The 7,716-nt window shown below is 33.7% G+C and overlaps 1 long non-coding RNA gene across 1 annotated transcript; it reads left to right on the forward strand.

Moving 5' to 3' along the window:
- Positions 1-874: 874 nt before the first annotated feature.
- On the forward strand, positions 875-3,649 carry LOC132800218 (uncharacterized). The gene is made up of 3 exons (XR_009635101.1): positions 875-1,067; positions 1,161-1,248; positions 3,334-3,649. It is a non-coding gene; the product is annotated as an uncharacterized LOC132800218 (long non-coding RNA).
- The last annotated feature ends 4,067 nt before the right edge of the window (positions 3,650-7,716 follow it).

Genomic DNA, 7,716 nt, shown 5'->3' on the forward strand with positions numbered 1-7,716 from the left:
ATGTTCTTTTTAATCTTAATTTCTAGTTCTTCCTAATTTTGTTGTATCATAATTCATTCATTCATTATTATTACTACTTTCATTGATTATCCTATATTTATTTAAATTTATATTTCAAATATGTTCCAATAATTTTTGGTGGAATTAAAGATTTTTTGAACAATAATAAACTTTACTCTCAAGTTTTGACTCAATCAATCATATCGATTAAAGAATTTCTTTAAAAAAATTTAATTTTCAAAACAAAGTTTGTTTGAGAAAAAAAAAATAATTTAGTGACTAATAATTTACGCAAGTAAGAATAAAAGAAATTGCAGGAAACAAATAGTATTCATAATAAATATAAAAAATTTATAGTGGTTCAGTTTTATTTTAAACCTATATCCATAACCTGCCTATCCTACCTTAAATTATGAAAGAAAATGTAAATAATATATTAATTTCTTAATTATCATTAATAAATTTACTCATCAATATTATATAACCGTTAAAGTAATTTTAATTCAGTTGATTCAACACTAATATTTATAATGAAAAGTTGAGATATCGAAGTAGAATAGGGAATATTATTCTAAATGATCAAATATATATATATATATATATATATACACTGTATGATTAACTAATCTTTGGTAAGAGAAAAAAAAATGTAAAAACCGATTTGAAATATTAAAATTATATAAGAGAAGAGACTTTTTTTTTTTTTCCCTGACATATGTTGAATTGTTTTTAGCAATAAATGTATAGTCTAAATAAATAACTCCAGAATCAGCAACAGTGATCATTATAATCCTTTCATTTATTATTATTATTTGGTAAAAATACATAAATTCTCTTTTGTTTTTTGAGAGACAAATTACAAAACGCATAATAATTTAGAATTTTAGAGCGGCAAAAAACACTGGCAAATTTGGCAAAGTGCGAGCGAGAGTGAAAAGAAAGGAGAAAAAGATTATAAGGACTCGGTTGGTATGGTTTGGAAATGGACTCTCTCTATATCGTCCGCCGCCATCTCTCGCTTCGTCTGGAAAGATCTTATGCTCCATCGTTACGCTTTTTCCTCCCATGTATGTTCCTCCTACTTTTTTACTCTTCCTCTTTTTACTTTTAATTATATTAAAAAAAAAACTTGAATTTGTTAGATTGGTATTTTGCTGTAGATGAAGCGCAAGTTTGATGCTCTTGAAGAAAGAATCCTCAATCTGGAATCAATCCCTCCTTTTCACGATTCTAATCCCCAATCCTCAGGTATATTTCTCTTTTTTCTTTCTTTGTCCGCTGTCTCTGTTTTTCTATTTTATTTTCATTTTGATTTTGATTTTCAAAAGTAGGTGGGTTTACATACATTATTGTTGGGGTTTTTTCGATAACTAGCCACTTTATAATTGCAATTTAGAAAAATAGCAAATTTTTTTATTTTTTTAAAAACTAACCAATATTTTACCCGTTTGGACTAAAGTACCCTTATCTATGGCAGAGATGAAAATAGCCAATATTTTTTTCGATAACTAGCCATAATGATGCTAAGCCCCGTTCAGCTGGAGTCCACACCTGAAGCCCATTGCAACACAAATTACAGTAGTTTATTTATTCTCTCTCTCTCTGCTTCGTCTGCAACCCTTGTTCAGTTTTTCCTGCACTGCTGGCTCTCTCTTTCTCTCACTCAATTTTCTCGCTACTAAAAAACTCAACCCATATGTAATTAATCCTATATAACACTTTTTGGCGTTTGGGCATTCAGAGTTCGCCATTTTTATTGAGCCGCATAGCTTTTGGGGCCATAATTTTAAAGGTTAAGATTTTTTTTCTCTCTTGTTTCTTTCGTTTAAAAAAAGTTATTTTCACATATTGATAATCATAATATCTTTCTATTTTTATTTTTTATTTTTTGTTTCTTTTAATCTTTGATTCTTGATATATTTTTTTTCAAAAAAAAAAATTTATCATTTTCCAACAACATTTTGAGAGCTTAGTAAATAATAATAATAATAATAATAATTGTCAATTCTTATAGTTATTTATTTATTTATTTTTATTTTTTGGTGAATGTCAATTCTTATGATATACTTTCATAATATGCAGAAAAGCATGAACTGGGTTGGATTAGATTTACATTTTGGCATTTTGCTACTGTGATGTCCATATAATATGGATATTCTGAAAAGAAGTGAGAACTGTTTTCATGAGTGTTTACTGGTGGTGTAATGTTTGTTGTTGCATTTCCATGATTAACTTTGAGCTTCTTGTGTTGTTTTCATGAGTGATATTTTATACTACATTCAGTTTCTCATGGTGACTTTCAAATTACCAAACCGGTACTTATAGATCATCAAAGGTTTGTGGTATTCTGACTTTTTCACATGGGAGATTGGTGATGCTTGTTTTTAGATATTTCTTTTCTCGTATTTCTTACTTTCAAATTTTAATGAAGGTATTGTTTTAATTCCTCTTTTTTTTTTTCTTTTTATCTTTTTTTTTTTTGGGTTTAGAAGCTCTCCTTACAGTTTTGATCTTATTATAAGAGTTCTATAAATAATTATTGTGGAAATTCATTTTTTTTTTTGTTTGGGAAATATTATAGCTTTCAATGATTGCTGTTAGTATCATTATTTATTTTTTTATCAAATAAATGCTCATAGTTTTTTGATAATGATTCGATATGCACTCTCTCAGTCCAGTAGCTAGAAAAGAAGATTGGCTATTTTCATCTCTGCCATAACTTCCATTTGACTCTTACTTTTTATATTCAAACTCACAAATAGTTGGTGTCTGAGAATTATTCTTGCCTTTTTTGCATGTTATTATGTGATTAGGCCATAGATGGATCATGGATTAGCTTGATGAGTACTTCTGTGAAGTTCACCTTTTTCCTTTTGAGGTTGGACTTGTGTATTGGATTTCTGAAATGTGGCTTCACTTTGCTGTTTGTGGCATAGGAGAAGATTGGAAATCTGCCTACCTAATTGTTTATGTGAACTTACGTGTAGGGAGGTTGATTTTTCTTTCTTGCAAGGCTATTGATTCACTTGTATCTAGGCTGCATTATTGTGATACTGATAGGTCATATTTAGGCAACCAGAACAGAGATTTTAACTGGAGTGTTAGTTGTTTTTCTTGGTGTTCATGTTGAGATCTGGCTTATGACTGGTTAGACATAACTAATTGTATGGATTATATTTGTTTAAAAGGGTTTATGCTTCTTGTGGTTTTTTTCTGTTGGTGGAAAATTTCCAAATTTCTCATATGCTCTTGTTCATATGCACATCTTACACATATAATATGCTAAATTTGATTGCTGCATGGTTACTAATATTGATTTTCTATTTCTTTCAGCATTGGAGGAGCAACTGATGGACTGAGCAGAAAATTGAAGCACAAAATTTGCGATCGTGGAGTTACAAGTACAAGCTGATAAAATTACACATACACTCACAGAGATAGATAAAGAGAGAGAGATATATTTCCAAAAAAGATAGAGAAGCATTGGTGGTGGTTTGTCCCCCATTAATGTAAGTTGCTTCTCTGTACAACATAGAAAATGAACTTATCTGAAAACCTTTAGTTGTGCTGTATTGAATGAGTTTTACAATTTTGAACCTTGTCATTATGCGCTATGCTTATAATATTGTTTTATTTGGTGTGACAGAAATGTTTGTGTTGCATGGTTAGAATGTGAAATGTGAAATTAAAACTATTGTGAAGTTGTGTTTTTGTTTGAATATAATGGGAGGTTTGAATGTGAAACCATAATATATCTATAGGTTATCTTTACGAATCAATGTATAATGTACACTACTAATGTATAATGTATTATGCGCTGGTTTGAAAATCCCGTTAGGTGTATGTTATTTTGGTTCTGGAAAATTTTCCACCCCGAGGAAAATATTTTCTCTTTTTTTCCTCCTGGCGGGAATTTTTTTACTTCTGGAGGAAAAAATTTTCCGCCTGGAAAATTTTTTCCTCCAGGCGGAAAAATTGTCTTTCAGGCTTTTCTCGTGTCGAAAAAAACGTTTCCTCCATCTGTTATGTTTTGTTGTATTTGATTTGCAGATAAATGGATTCAGATTACCAACGAAGGTTTTGGGACTCGGAGATATCGAGGGCAAAGGTTAATTGTAGATCGAACTTCTGGAAAGCCGTGTCGGATATTAAGTTCAAACTGACTCCAGCCCAAATAAAGAAGTTTGAGGATAGCTGTTTTGGCCACTTTTTGAAGGCCAACGAGATACAATTTAGTGGCCACATCGTCAACAGCATGCTGTATAGGCAATGTGTTTGCGACGACAAGGACTCTATGATATTCAATTTTGGAGGGCATGGTGCTAGATTTACACAGAGAGACTTCACCATAATTACAGGTCTACGGTTTGGTTACGAACCCAATAGGCAGGTTAACATCTCTACTCGTATTAGTGACACGTATTTTGGCGGAAAGCGAAAGGTCACTAATTCGGAGATAACCGAAGCTTTCCTGACTGCACAGTGTCAAGACAATGATGAAGCCGATGATGATAGATTGAAGTTGGCTTTATTATATTTCCTACAGACGGTTCTTCTAGGCAAAGAAATTGTAAGTTAATAGTAGGGTAAAAAAAATTGGGAGTGGAGACAAATATTATATAAGATGAAGATGGAATTAACAAAAAATGTAGTGACATTTAAAATCAATAACCATTTTAAATAAAAATAAAATTGATATATGTTTGTTTTTATTTTCAAAATCATTTGGACATTTCATAAAATGATATGTAAACTAAAGATTGAAAATCAATTCCAGAAAGCATCTTTTCATTTAGGATTAAATTCAAAAAAAAAAAAGATATGAAATAATTATCAAAACATATTAAACCATAACACTAAATTAAAACTTTCTAATTCGAAGTATAAGACAATGGATTCGTACATCTCTGCCTATAATGTCCAACACCACCGCATCGGCTACATCTACGTCCAATAACATCTTCACCTTCGGATGGTATGCGTTGCATCCTCGGTCTACCGGCTCGCCTACGTGTCCATCTTGCTGGAAGAACAATGCGACTTGCCATGTCATCCGGGACATGCCACTGTTTTTCATCTAACAAAGGATAAATGGACTCAGCATAAGCTGCACGATATGCATCCGCGGTGTAGTAATGAGAACACATGCCATAAGGAGCAATTTTTCGGTCTCTGCAAGCGGCAATACAATGATCACAAGGATATTGATCAAGATCGAAGACTTTGCATGAGCATGTTTTTGATTGGAGATTAACTGTACCCCTCAAACTCCCACCTTCCACAAGAAATTCATGCATATTAATGGCTTTCACACGTAGTCCGATGGACTCCAAATTTCGTAGTTTGAATTGCTCTTCCATATGGTCAGTCACAGGCTTTGTCAATTTTGCACCTGCAGTACGTCGCTCATAAAACCACCTTTGCAGTAAATCCCGTATGTGCTCTATTAATGCTACTATTGGCATCTCTCTAGCATCTAGCAGAATGCCATTCAAGCTTTCTGCAATATTGGTGGTCATGATAGTGTACCTTCTACATGGACAAAGAGAACGTGCCCACCTTGTAGGGTCACATGATCGAATGTACTGGGCAGCCCTACTGTTTTTTGCCTCAATTTTCCCCATATAAAACTCAAAATCTTCAACCAAATATGCACTAGCTGCGAGCATGAAACATTGTATTATTGATTCATCTTTCGCATGTCCATTTGCTTTAATATTTCTGCTTATATGGTACGTGCACAACGCATGGTATGCATTGGGAAAAACTTTGCGTAATGCCCTTTCAATAGCGGGGTGTCTATCACTCACAAACACCAAATCTGGAAAATCTCCGATGGCATCCTTCAGGTTTTGGAAAAACCATGTATATGCTTGCTCGTTCTCTCCATCTCCAATGCCGAAAGCCAAAGGATATATTTGCTTATTGCCATCCATGCCCGATGCAATATACATGTACCCTTTGTATTTCCCTTTCAATGTAGTTGCATCAACAGCCAATACGGGTCTTATGTGGGATTTAAATCCCCTAATGCTTGCTCCAATCGCCATAAAGAAATATACAAAATTGTTATTATCGTCTGTTTTGATACGTGTAACAGTCCCAGGGTTCTTCGACACTAACTCAAAACAGTAGGCAGGTAACTTAGCAAAATTCTCCTCTGGAGATCCCCTAACACTGTTAAGTGCATACTCTTTACCTTTCCATGCTTTGTTGTAGCTTATATTCACCCCATATTTCTGCAAAAAATCATGTTGAATTTCTTTGGGTTTGTAAACACGTGCAATACCTTCATATTTAGATTTGATACATTGCCCGATAACCCAGCTACTGGCTTGCTTGTGTTCTCGATGCATGATATCTAACGAGCAACTGTGTACATTATCAAAAATTCTCACAACAAATATTTCTCCATTTTTAAATGTGGTTGCACGTAGTCGCCATTTACAAGTATTTTCCAAGCATACAACCTCATACCGTTGTGTAGTTGATCGTGTCACCTTGAACTCCTTATTTTCTCGCATGCAATAGATACTCAGTTTATTCTGTAGGTCACGTTTGATGCGAAATAATTGTCCAACTACTATGCTCTCACAGCCAGTGAACTTTGACGAAAATATGGCCATAGAACCACTTCTGTTGCTCGATGATATGTGGTCACTTGTAGCACGATGAACCCTAACATCATCAACTCCTTCATTGTTCATTTCAGGATGCATATCATTATCATTATCCGGCAACTCATGATCAAAATCTACATCATTATGACCAACATCATCCCCTGCTGCATTGTAATTCTCATCATGATCAATATGATGCAACTGCTCATACTCCTCGTCGTTAGGAAACCGTTCAGCATAGTCACCTCCAACATCAACTCTTTCGTGAATGTTAAATGATGTCCAGGCCCCCCCACGAACATCAACTTGATCTCTAAACTGAGTTTCTTGAACCATAATTTCCTAAGATGTAGCCTGAATTGGTTCAGTACCGGAAGCTTGTGGTAGACGACCGCCAATTGGAGGACAAGAAAAAGAATGAAGATTACTCCCACTATTCGAAGCAAATGCTGTTTGATGAACATTTCTACATACATGTTCAACTTTTGAAATCACCTCAACATACAATGGAGGCCGCATCATTGTCATCCCTCCATTCCTCACTTCTTGAAGAAAGCATTTCACATCCCTATCACATCGTATTTCTGTAGGATCCAACTTTTCTACACATCGTCCATATATCCATTTTAGCTTTAGCAAATATTCATTTCGATCTATCTCAATAGAATTGAAAATCTCATCCTCTAACTCTGATTTTGTGCATCTCTTACCGACGGAAACCATTACATTTTTACCATTTCGATATTCCCAATCACCACTATCATTTTGTACCAATGTTCCATTGTATAAAACCGCAATTACAATGTCATCATCTTCCATTTGACTACAAAATTAAATGAATAATGTTAAACTAAATCAATAAATATATAAAATTTTGAATAATATTAAACAAACATATTAACTGTATTAAAAAAGTTGATTCTGTTTTTTTTTTCGAGCCAAATATAGCTTTTTCCTACTGGCGGAAAATTGGCGGAAAACTAGCGGAAAATTGGCGGAAAACTGGCGGAAAATTGGCGGAAATTTGCGAAAACTGACAAACTGGAGGAAATTGGCGGAAATTCATCTTTTTCGCCAAATTTCCTCCGTTTTTACT

This window comes from Ziziphus jujuba, chromosome 1, assembly GCF_031755915.1.
Source record: "Ziziphus jujuba cultivar Dongzao chromosome 1, ASM3175591v1".
In the NCBI taxonomy this organism is placed as follows: domain Eukaryota; kingdom Viridiplantae; phylum Streptophyta; class Magnoliopsida; order Rosales; family Rhamnaceae; genus Ziziphus; species Ziziphus jujuba.